This window comes from Peromyscus eremicus, chromosome 9 (genome assembly GCF_949786415.1).
Source record: "Peromyscus eremicus chromosome 9, PerEre_H2_v1, whole genome shotgun sequence".
NCBI classification, from domain to species: Eukaryota; Metazoa; Chordata; class Mammalia; order Rodentia; family Cricetidae; genus Peromyscus; species Peromyscus eremicus.
In genome coordinates, this window is record NC_081425.1 from 93,104,430 (window position 1) to 93,117,442 (window position 13,013).

Genomic DNA, 13,013 nt, shown 5'->3' on the forward strand with positions numbered 1-13,013 from the left:
AAGAGCCCCTCCCTTTATTCCATGGGGGACCAGGCCTTTCCTTAATCTCCTCATCTTTTTCGGAACAACTGTTGGTTAACTATCCTACTCTTTTTCTTGTCAAACTCTCCATTTTTCATTTCTTTTTGCCCTGCTTGCTCTTTTGTTGTTGTTGTTGTTTTGTTTTTGTTTTTTCGAGACAGGGTTTCTCTGTGTAGCTTTGGAGCCTTTCCTGGATCTCACTCTGTAGACCAGGCTGCCTTCAAACTCACAGAGATCCTCTGCCTCCCGAGTGCTGGGATTAAAGGCGTGTGCCACCACTGCCCAGCGCTCTTTTTCATCATAGACCTGCTTAAGAGTGATCACTAATAACTACCTGGCAGAGTCAGTATTAGGCTGCCTTGAAATCCTTTCTACCAAAGAAAGTGGTCCATTATTTTGAAATTTAACCTCAGACAAATTCTGAAGACAAGGGCCACATTCTTTGCCCAAATATCACAAAAGCATGGTGTCTACCCCAGTTGCTCACGTTGCCCTCTGAAGCCTCTTGAGCTAGGCCTCCACAGTTTCATGACTCTCAGCATGACCAACTTCCAAGCTTCTACTGGGATGGCTCATTAAGCTCTGCTTACAGTATTCAACCACATTCCTTCAAAAACCATCATGGTCAAGTTTTCCCAGCAGTAGAGGAGACGGAGGTGGAAGTGGAGATGCTGGTGATTATAGGAGAGGAGGACGTACTAGTGGCTGTAGTTTAAAAAAAAAAAAAAAGGTTCAAAAGACAGGAAAAATGGTTTGAAGGGTGGAAGTGTGAATCATAGCTTTTTCTGTACATTGAGCACATTGGTTCATTCACTTAACACATAGTCATTGAACAGATAAAGGTGAAGTACACACACATATATATAATTTCCCTCCCTAGAAACTCCAATAGACTCCCTAGAGCTACAATAATAGGGTTTAAAATTACTCTTTAAATATTTGTGTTGGTTTTAATAAGTGGCAAGAAAGGTCACGAGGCACAACAAAACCCATTATCAGAGCAGAATTTTATTAGAAGGGAGAGGGGAGGGACAGAAGATAGTGTGACTAGGCCTTTGGAAGACTCATGCAGAGAGAGAGAGAGAGAGAGAGAGGGGGGGGGGGGGGAAGAGGGGGGAGGGGTCTGTGATCCGCTTCTTATGGATTCCCCTGCACATGCACATATGGGCTTATGAGCTACGCCTCGCATGTGCAGACTGTGTGACCACACTGCGTACATTGTGCAATTACGCAGCACACGGATTACGTAGGCCATAAGGCCCCTTACTTGGCTACTGAACTGTGTATGTGTGATCACACAGCTGGAGGAGTGGCCCGAATTCCAACAATTTGGATTGATATTTTTTATTGTGTTGAAATATACACAGTGTGAATGTTATTCTTTTGATTTTTTTTTTTTTTTTTTTTTGCCCCAGAGTAAAGATCTGGCTACGTAGTCTAGTATGTCCTCAAACTCGTGAGCCTCCTGCCTCTGTCTCCTGAATGTTGGCATGACAGATGTGTACCACGATATCTGGCTCAGACACTCATTCATTTTTTAAGGCTGCATGCTATTACAGTAAGTGCACATGCTGTATTTTGTTTGCCTGTTTATCCATCAGTGGACACTAAAATTAGAACTATCATGTGAGTCAGCTGTAACAAAAATCATTATGTTAGCATACTACAGAGTTACTTGCATGCCCATGGTGGGTTTTTTTGTTTGTTTGTATTTTTGTTTTTATTTTTCAAGACAGGGTTTCTCTGTGTAGCTTTGCGCCTTTCCTGGAACTCACTCTGTAGCCCAGGCTGGCATCAAACTCACAGAGATCCACCTGGCTCTGCCTCCGAGTGCTGGAATTAAAGGCGTGTGCCACCACTGCCTGGCACATGCCCATGTTTATTTCTGCAGTACTCAATAGTCAAGATATTGTGACACCTATCAACAGATGAGTGAATATAAAATACGTGTTAGATATACACAACAGAGTTTTATTTAGCTGTGAAGAAAAAGAAATTATGTTGTTTGCAGGGAAATAGATGGGGCTAGATATCATCATGTTAAATAAAGTAAGAGAAAATCAGAAAGGCATGTTTCCTCTCATATGTGGAATCTGAACTTTTAAAATAATGTACATAAGATATGAATGTAGAAAGAGAGCTGTGGGGGGAGAGGAGGGAGTGTAAGGGGAGATGGGAGGGGTGAAGAGCAGAAGATAAGGGGAGGGGGAGGAGGGAAGCAAATACTGAACACTCTCTCACACACACAGACGCTGGATTCCTGTGCACAGGTGTGCGCGTGCATGTTAATAACACAACACAGACAGAACAGAATGAACATAAAATAGAGGCTTTCCTAATACGACATACCCTGTTCCCTCAATGCGCGGTAGGCAGTGAATAAAGACGGATAATTCTCCGGCCTTTCTTGAACTGTTGCGGCTTAGAAAATGGTTCTCCAAAGTGCAGTCCTTGAGAGCACCTTCAGGAACAAAGTCTCTCTCAGACCTTCTGCTGTCTTCCCCTCTTTCATCCCTTATTCTCACTCTCCCTGAGGTCAGCCGCAGAAACTAAAATACCTTTTCTTCAAGGCAGGTGACAGAAATCAGAAGTCCTTTCCCTGAAGCCAACCATGAAACCTAAAAATATTATTTTAACTTCCCCCCACCTGTCTGTATTAAAGCTTGCCATAAAGAAAGTGTCTGACCTACTTTGTTTGATAGCAGATCATGAGACACACCACCCCCCACACTCCCCATTCCAGAAAATACCTCGTCCCATATGCAGAAGAAAGAGCTGCACAATGAGGCCAGGAAGGATCTGAACAGACAGGCCTTGCTGGGTGCCACCCCTTCCCCACAGTCTATTACAGTGAGGGTATGTCCTTTTTTGGTGTTGCTCAGTCATATTTCTACTCTGCTGTCCCAACACCATGCATAAAAACTATGCATAAAAGTGGATAGTTCACCCTGGGTGTTTACAGTGAGTACGTAGGTAGATATGTTTGTGTCTTTCCACAATGTCCTAATTTACTTACATCACAAACCATGACGATGTCTTGGCTCTAAGTCACCAAGCACTACTGAGTTTGTTTGCTGGACATGGCCATTGGCAATCACCGTTTCTTTTATTCCGTTTTTCATCACTAACATTAACTCTAGTTTGCATATTACACGCCATACACTTAATAGACACATGCAATGGTGATGAATGGGTTAAAATGGCAACAAGGTTCAAAGATGCCTTATTGAAGGCAAGAGCAGAAATTGGAAACAGGTGCAAAGGGAGTCATCACCGGTAGATGAGGTGCTGGCGAGCCCTCTCTCAGAACCATTTGGAGACATAGAACTGGTTTTAAGTCCTAGACAGGTAGAGAGATTCAAGATGGCTGGGCTGGGTCTGGATAAATGGCCAACCAGAGGGATCTTACTGAGCTGAACCCCAGGGTGTGTGTGGGGTTGGAGGTACAGTCAGGAGTTCATCACTTCACGGATATCATGATGCATGCATGAATGGTCTGATGATAGGTTGGTGGGTGCTGCTGTGCCCCAGTGAGATGTCCCTGGCTTTTCATATGGTCCAGGTGAGAGGGCTGCATTATTAACTGGTCTGCATTATTTGATAAGTTCATGGGCTGGTTTTCTGATACAGTTTTGATACCACTGTGTGTCCATGTGTTCTTGAGTTAATTTGGCAAGTTCATAGGTCAGAACATTTTATTGGTGTGGATAAGTTAACTATCAGTTTGTGGCATGGTCTGTGCTGGACAGATGATGTCTGATCGCTTACATACCCAAGATGTGAGGTCATTCTGCCTCATCACCTGTGCTTAAAATGAGGCAAATCGCTCTTTTACAAAGTCAAGTCGCTCAAAGCGAGGCACAGCTGCTGTTCTATACCATGTGGAGTATTCAAGTCCACAGTATCTGAGTTTGCAATTTGAAGGCTCCCTTGTCATATGAAACTATGCTCCATAAAACAAAGTATATTTTTCTCTTGTTAATCCATCTGTTGCTTAAGCTTGGTCTAAGCTGCCACCCTTTAAAATGAACAACTCAGCAGGGCAGTGGTGGCACACGCCTTTAATCACAGCACTCGGGAGGCAGAGGCAGGCAGATCTCTGTGAGTTCGAGGGCAACCTGGGCTACAGAGTGAGTTCCAGGACAACCAGGGTTACTTAGAGAAATCTTGTCTTGAAAAAACCAAAATAATAATGATATTAATATTAATAATAAAACGAGCAAGCCAATCAGGCATGATGGCTCATACCTGTAATCCTAGCATTAGGGAGGTTGGGGCAGAAGGATTGCCATAAGTTTGAGGGCACATAGGAAGTTCCAAGCCAGCCTGAACTACACAGCAAGACCCTGTCTCTATTGTCTAACTAATAACTAACTAACTAGATAGGTAACTAACAACTAACTAATAACTAATAAATGGGCAGGAGAGAGATCAGATCCCTTCTTCCACCATACAGAAGTACTAACAACACAAGTAGAGAAAATTACCTACAACTATATAATGAGATCAACTTACATGATCAAAAGCCAAAAAATATCACCCTCCAAAAGGGGCTGTGTTAGGATATAAGATTGTAGGTAATTTTCTTCATAAAAAGTCCATTTGTGTCCTTGTATTTCTAATTTCTTTTTTTTTTTAAAGATTTATTTATTTATTACATATACAGTGTTCTGTCTGCACGAATCCCTGCAGGCCAGAAGAGGGCGTCAGATCTCACTACAGATGATTGTGAGCCACCATGTGGTTGCTGGGAATTGAACTCAGGACCTTTGGAAGAACAAGCAGTGTTCTTAACCTCTGAGCCATCTCTCCAGCCCCATATTTCTAGTTTCTAAAGGGAAGATTGAAAGTGAAGCATACACTTCTTGAGGTCGGTGACAGCCAAATATCAGTTGTAGTTGGTTGTTTTGCTCTTTTGGGGGGCCCACCACCCAGCTACCAATAAGTACATGGAGGCTTATTCTTACTTATAAATGCCTGACCTTAGATTGGCTTGTTTCTTGCCAGCTTTTCTTTTCTTTTCTTTCTTTCTTTCTTTCTTTCTTTCTTTCTTTGTTTTGTTTTGTTTTGTTTTGTTTTGTTTTTCGAGACAGAATTTCTCTGTAGCTTTGGAGCCTGTCCTGGATTAGCTCTGTAGCCCAGGCTGGCCTCGAACTCACAGAGATCCACCTGCCTCTGCCTCCTGAGTTAGCTTTTCTTAACTTTAAATTATCCCATCTACCTTTTGCCTCTGGGCTTTTTCCTTTTCTTACTTCTGTAATCTTACTTTCACACTTACTCCGTGACTGGCTGGGTGGCTGGGTGGCTGGCCCCTAGCGTCCTCCTCTCCTTGTTCTCTTGCTCTTTCTTTTTTTTTTTTTTTTTTTTTTCCTCCCAGATTTCTCTATATATTCTCTCTGCCTGCCAGCCCCACCTATCCTTTCTCCCTCAGGCATTTGGTGTTTGTCTTGTGAGAGGATAACAGAAACAGATTTTAGTTTCCCCTATATTTTCACAGATGAGTTACAAGAAAGGGTGATTAAAAGCAGCTGTCCTCAGGCAGAAGCGGTGGCATGTACTTCTCTCCCAGAGGACCCAAGTTCAATTCCCAGCACCACCATGTCAGGTGGCTCTGCAGACACCTGTATATATGGACATACTCCCACACAGATATATATGATTTAAAAAAAATTTTTTTTTTGGTTTTTCGAGACAGGGTTTCTCTGTGTAGCTTTGCGCCTTTCCTGGAACTCACTTGGTAGCCCAGGCTGGCCTTGAACTCACAGAGATCCACCTGGCTCTGCCTCCCGAGTGCTGGGATTAAAGGCATGCGCCACCACTGCCCGGCCTGATTTAAAAAATTTTATCTTTTAAAAAAATAAGGGCAGTGGTGGCGCACGCCTTTAATCCCAGCACTCGGGAGGCAGAGGCAGGCGGATCTCTGTGAGTTCGAGGCCAGCCTGGTCTACAGAGCGAGATCCAGGAAAGGCGCAAAGCTACACAGAGAAACCCTGTCTCAAAAAAAAAAAAAAAAAAAAGAAAAGAAAAGAAAAAAAAATAAATCTTTAGCTAGAGAGATGGCTCAGCAGTTAAGAGCGCTGACTGCTCTTCCAGAGGTCATGAGTTCAATTCCCAGCAACCACATGGTGTCTTACAACCACCCGTAACAAGATCTAGTGCCCTCTTCCGGTCTGAAAGGACACATGCAGGCAGAATACTATATACATAATCCGCCTGGCTCTGCCTCCCTAGTGCTGGGATTAAAGGCGTGCGCCACCACCGCCCCGGTGTGGATATGGTTTTTTATCTTTTTTTTTTTCTCCTTTGCTGGAAATTGAACCCAAGATTTTGCAGTGTGCTTGTTAAATGCTGTTTGGGAAGCATTTCCTTCCTTCTCTTTGTGTTGCTCTCTCTAAGTAAAGATTTGAACAGGGAGTTGGAACTAAGGCTTACTGAGTGTCTTCTCTGGGCCAAGCAGTTTTATGAACCCGGGGGTGGGGGTGGTGAGTGTGTGTGTGTGTGTGTGTGTGTGTGTGTGTGTGTGTGTGTGTAATCTGTTCAGAGTATCTTCTCTGCTCCTAGATCATTGGCTTTCCTCACCCCTAGAGGCTGAGTTATTCAAACAGCCTCAAAATGCTCCCTCTGTGACCTTCCCCTGGGGACTGCCAAGGAGGAGCCGCAGAATGAGGGACAGGTGGAAAACAGGGCATGCCCCCAGCTCTCCCTGCAGATCTCCCTCCCCCAACTGCTGTGAACACCACCCAAATGTTCTGTTTCCACCTGGTGGGTCCTCACACAGCCTCTCTGTTTCCAGGTCCTGAAAGACACTCTTCTTTTTGGCTCCCATGGGCTCAGGGGAGACGGCCGCCCTTTTGTCCTTAGTTCTGAGTCCCACAGAACTGCGTTCTCCCTGGTGGTTACTCTACACCTTCCCTTCACCTTTGTGAATAGTGCCTTTATTACACATGACACTCTCCTCAAATTACCCAATCGAGTGTGTCATCTGTTCTCTGCCAGGTCCCTGACAGATAGGATCCCTCAAGAGATAGGGAGTAACTCATCCAAGCTGAAGTGTTGGTGGGTGGTAGAACCGGGCTTGGAAACAGGTCTGTCCACATTTAAATCCCTCTGCTTATGTCAGGTCAGACAACACCATCTGAGGAGTCTGTCTCCCAGGGCAGCCAGTGAGTTGAGCGTTTGGGAGACATCCAGCCCTAGGTTTAGGAAATAAGCTTTTTTGTTCTATGCCCTGGACCACGCCATGGCCGGAGGCCATTCTCATGCCTGGCTCTACTGGAGTTAGTATGTGTCCTCCTCATTATGCATACTTCAGAGATATGGTGGGTTCAACCCCGCCAGCACTGCATTAAAATGAATAAACCAAGTCTCATAGCATTTTTGCTTTCCCAGTGCACCTAAAAGTTTTGTTTATACCATACTACAGTGTATTACTTGTGAAAAGAAAAATGCCTTAATCACTTGGCCTATTAGGAAAATGGCACCATAGACTTGCTCAATACACAGTTGCCACAATCTTCAATTTGTAAATAACACATTATTTGCCAAGTGCAATAAAACAAAGTCTGCCCATTTTCAGTTGCCATGCGTTTGCCCAGAAGACTTTGCTTGCATAGGACACCCAAATCAACACTACTCTGATAGTTAAAAAAAAAAAAAAACAAAAACAAAAAAACCACACACACACACAAACAAACAAATGAAATGTTCCCATATATTCTTGAAGATTCCACCCACAAAGAGTGGAATCCAAGACTGGTATGGTGATGTACATCTATAATTCTAACACTGGGGAGACTGAGACAGGAAGATTGCCTGTCCTAAGACTAGATTGGATTGTACAGTGAGACATTGGAGAGAGAGAGAGAGAGTGAGAAAGAGCAGGAGAGGGGGAGGGGGAATTTAACTCCCTCTTTCTTGAATACAGGTTGTCCCTTATAATTTGCTCCTAGCCAAACACAGAGGAGCACAGCAGCCTGATTCCTGAGACTGGGTCTTAAAGGCAGAACTGCTTCTGCCTGACTCTCCCCTCCTGGGAAACCAATTCCTGGAATCTAACTCTCATGTGGTGGCCACATGGGTTCAGCTGAATCTCTGGCTCTGGATCTAGCTGCAGACTGAGCCTTTAGGGGATTTGACAACCGCCTAGGAGATTCCAGCAAGAACTGCCCAGCAGAGCTCAGTCATCTTCAGGAACAAAGAATAACGTGATTGTTATTCTCATAAGTCACCAAGCCTTGCAACGATGTTTGCACAGTATTAAACTTGATGAGTTCTCAACTTTATAGGATTGGCAGAGCCATCGATCTCTTTGGTGTGTCCAGTGCCTTCTAGGAAACCTTTCTTCTCTAATTCTCTTTAAAAAAAAAAAATCCCATCGTTAAATCTTCAATTGATTAACAGTCCTGTTTATGTGTTCAGATAGTAAGTACGGTGTGTGTGTATACAGATAATAAGCAGGGTGTGTGTGTGCAGATAATAAGTAGGGTGTGTGTGTGCATGCATCCACGTGTTTGGTGAACATGTGGAGGCCAAAGGACAATTTCATGTGTTCCTCACAGGAATCGCCTAGTTCTTGTTTGTTTGTTTTTTGAGACAAGGTCTCTCTGGCATAGAACTTGCCTAGTAGGCTGGCTGGCCAGCAAGACCCAAGTTCTGTCTGTCTCTCTCTCTCCCCAGCCTGGGATCAAAAGTATGTCAATCTGCCTGGCTTTTCTTTTCTTTTTTCTGTTTAAACCAAACAACCAAACAAACAAAAAAACATGGGTTTGGGGATCAAACTTGAGACCTCATGCTTGCAAGACAAGGACTTTCCTGTCTCTGCTGTCTCCCTACCCCTAATGTCCTATTTTTATAATGGGCTCAAGCATTTAAGGGTTTCTAAAGCTGAATATGCCACCAGATAACATCAATGATTAGACATCTAATTCATTAATTTATGAATTTATCCTCGGATTCATCCATTCAAAGAATTCACATGTATACTTTTCTTTTTTTTTTTTTTTTAATTTCAGAGCTGAGGACCGAACCCAGGGCCTTGCGCTTGCTAGGCAAGCGCTCTACCACTGAGCCAAATCCCCAATCCAAGAATATCAAGAACTTTTAGAGAACCGTTTACAACTTTTAGGGTGCTTGAGAAATGGTTCAGTGATTTAAAACATTTGCTGTCCCTCCAGAGGGTTTGGGTCCCAGCACCCACATCAGGCAGCTTACAGACTCCTGTAACCTCAATTTCAGGGGATCTGATTCTCTTCAGGCTTCCATGGGTACCTACATATAGGTGACGTGCACACACACACACAAATAAAAATAACAAAAACTTTTTTGTTGTTTGAGACAAGGTTTCTGGTTTCTCCATGTAGCCCTAGCTGTCCTGGAACTAGCTCTGTAGACCAGGCTGGGCTCAAACTCACAGAGATATGCCTGCCTCTGTCTCCTAAGTGCTGTGATTAAAGGCCTGCGTCACCTACAAAAAACAAATCTTAAAAAAAGAACTTTTGCCGGGCAGTGGTGGCACACATTTTTAATCCCAGCACTTGGGAGGCAGAGGCAGGCGGATCTCTGTGAGTTCGAGGCCAGCCTGGGCTACCAAGTGAGTTCCAGGAAAGGCACAAAGCTACACAGAGAAATCCTGTCTCGAAAAACCATAAAAAAGAACTTTTTAGAACTCTAAGCCTTTTTTTTTTTCCCCTTCGGTTTTTGAGACAGGGTTTCTCTGTGTAGCTTTTGGAGCCTATCCTGGAACTCACTCTTTAGACGAGGCTGGTCTCGAATTCACAGAGATCTACCAGCCTCTGCCTCCTGAGTACTGGGATTAAAGGCCTGCGCCATCATGCCCGACCCAAGCCTTATCTTTTAGATTATTTTTGCACACATGAATTAGAGGTAGTTTTAAATTTTACAGTCAAGAACTTTAAATATAATAGCAGTTTATATGGAGCACCGAGGGGAAATCATCCTCTCCAGGGAGGGTGGAGAGTAGTGTGGTGGGTAGTTCTCATTGTGACTCTTAAGATTGTGCCTATTGGTCTCCATGCTCTTCTGTAGTTCAGACCTAGTGACTGGCTTCTAACATGCTATTGAATAGGACAGAAGCGACAAAATATCCGGTTACAAAATACTATGGCAGGCTGGCTGCAGAGATGGCTTAGAGGTTAAGAGCATTGACTGTTCTTCCAGAGGTTCAATTCCCAGCAACCACATGGTGGCTCACAACCATCTATAATGAGATCGGATGCCCTCTTCTGGCCTGCAGGCAAACATGTCGACAGAACACTATATACATAATACATAAATAAATCTTAAAAAAAAAAAGAAAAACCTATGGCTTTTGTCTTCCTCTTCTGCTTTCTATGTTTGCATCATCTTGTTCTTCTGCCCCTCTCTCTTTTTGAGATGAGGGTCTCATATAGCTCAGGCTGGCCTTGAACTCCTGATTCTGTTGCCTCTATTTCCCAAGTGCTGGGACTATAAGCCCAAGCCATCACTCCTGGCTGCTTGCACATGTTGACGGAACAAGGTGGCCCACTGAAAAGTTCCAGATGTCCAGTTGTCAAGGAGCTGAGAGTGATTATTATTTTTTTATTAAAATTAGATTCTTTTCTCACACAATATATCCTGATTATAGTTTCCCCTCCCGCTCCTTCTCCCAATCCCTCCCCACTACTCCTCCCCTCCAGATCCACTCCCTTTTTGTCTCTCATTAGAAAAGAACAGGCTTATAAGAGATAACAACCAAACATGACAAAATAAAATATAATATAAAACAAAAACTATCATATTGAAGTTGGACATGACAAATCAACAGGAGGAAAAGAGTCCCAAGAGTAGGCACAAGAGTCAGAGTCCCACTAGTTCTCATAGTCAGGAGTCCCATAAAACACTAAGCTAATAGCTATAATATATACACAGAGGACCTGGTGCAGACCCATGTAGGCTCTGTGCTTGCTGCTTCAGTCTCTGTGAGTTCTTATGCACCTTGCTTAGATTCAGAGGGTTTTGTTCTCCTGGTGTCCTCCATCCTCTCTGGCTCTTACAATCTTTCCACCTCCTCTTCCATGGGATTCCCTGAGCTTTGAGGGAAGGGATTTAATAGAGATGTCCAATTTAGACTCCCTTTCCGTATAATGTTTGGCTGTGGGTCTCTGCATCTGCTGCCATCTGCTGCCATAGGAAGCCTCTCTCATGACTGGATGAGGCACTGATCTAGGAGTAAAGCAGAATATCATTAGGAATCACCTCATTGGTTTTTTATTTGTTTTTTCGAGACAGAGTTTCTCTGTGTAGCCCTGGCTGTCCTGGAACTCACTCTGTAGACCAGGCTGGCATCACACTCAAGATCTGTCTGCCTCTGCCTCCTGAGTTCTGGAATTAAAGGAAAGTACCACCATAGCCCAATACCCCTTCCCCCTTGAGCTATCTAGTCTCTGGTTCTTGGTTACCCAAGCAGTGTCAGGTATGAGTTCCTTCTCATGGACTGAGCCTTAAGTCAAATCAGACATTGGTTGGCCACTCCCACAAGTTCTGTGCCACCATTGCCCTAGCATATTTTGCAGGCAGGACAGATGGTAGATCAAAGGTTTTGTGGCTGGGTTGGTGTCCACATTTCTCTTTCAGTAGCCTGTAGAGTACCTTTCCGTGCACCAAAGAGACTAGAAAGTAGGGGAGAAGGCTCCATGTACCATGTGGGCACCAGGTCAGCTTCTCCATGTTCAGTGAGTTGTGTGGGTGTTGTTTTCAGCAATGGGGCGCTGCTTATCAGTTTGCAGAGAGCAACCCTTTATTTTAGCACCAGCCTGGCTGTTTGGGGGTTTCCATGGGACTGCCTTGGCCAACAACTCAACTGAATGAAACTCAGACCCACCACTGGAAGCTTTGCCTGGCTACAAGAGATGGCCAGTTGAGGCTCCATATCCTCCATTACTAGGAATCTTGATTAGGATCACCTTCATAGATTCCAGGAAGTGTCCACTGCACAAGGTTTCCGCACCACTCTCCAAATGCCCCCCAATTCCAGCCATCTCTCCCCGCACTCTATCCTTCCATCTACCCCCCAACCTGATCACTCCTGCTCCTGTCCCCACCCGCTTTAGTGCACCATAAAATCTATTCTATTTCCCCTTCCCAGGTCTGTACACTGCCTCTAGACCCCTCCTCTTTATCTAACTTCTTTGGGTCTAACAATTGCAGCCTGGTTATCATTTACTTAACAGCTAAAATATACCTATGAGTGAGTACATACCATGTTTGTCTTTCTGGGTCTGGGTTACCTCACTCAGGATGGTTTTTTTTTTCTAATTCCATCTATTTGCCTGTGAATTTCATGGTGTCATTTTTTAATACCTGAGTAATGCTCCATGTGTAAACGTACCACATTTTCTTTATACATCCTTCTGTAGAGAGGCATCTAGTTTCTATGTTGTTTCTAGTTTCTGGCTATTATGAATAAAGCCACAGTGAACATGGTTAAGCAAGTGTCCTTCTGGTAGGATGGAATGTCTGTTGGGTATATATGCCCAAGAGTGGTATAGCTGGGTCTTGAGGTAGATTGATTCCCAATTTTCTGAGAAACGGCCATATTGATTTCCATAATCAAGTTTGCACTCCCACAATCAATCGAGGAGTGTTCCCCTTGCTCCACATCCCTATGAGTGATCATTGACCAACACTTCATAAGCAGGTGAATTCTGTCAAGAACCCTGCTTGAACACGGCTCCTTCCCCAGCCAAGTGCTCAGATGAGATCACTGTCACAACTGATACCGACTGTCACCTTACAAAAGACCCTGGCATGGATGACATAGACAAACTGTTCTCATATTTGCAACCCACCCATACTGTGAGATAACAAGTATGTGTTCCCCCAAGTCACCAAGGGGTAGGAAATTTGCTGTGCACTGATATATAACTAACGTGATAATCATTTTGGGATGGAAGCTTGCAAATTATAGTATGTGGCAATGAAATAAGCAACTTTACCACCGCTTGCAACTGCCT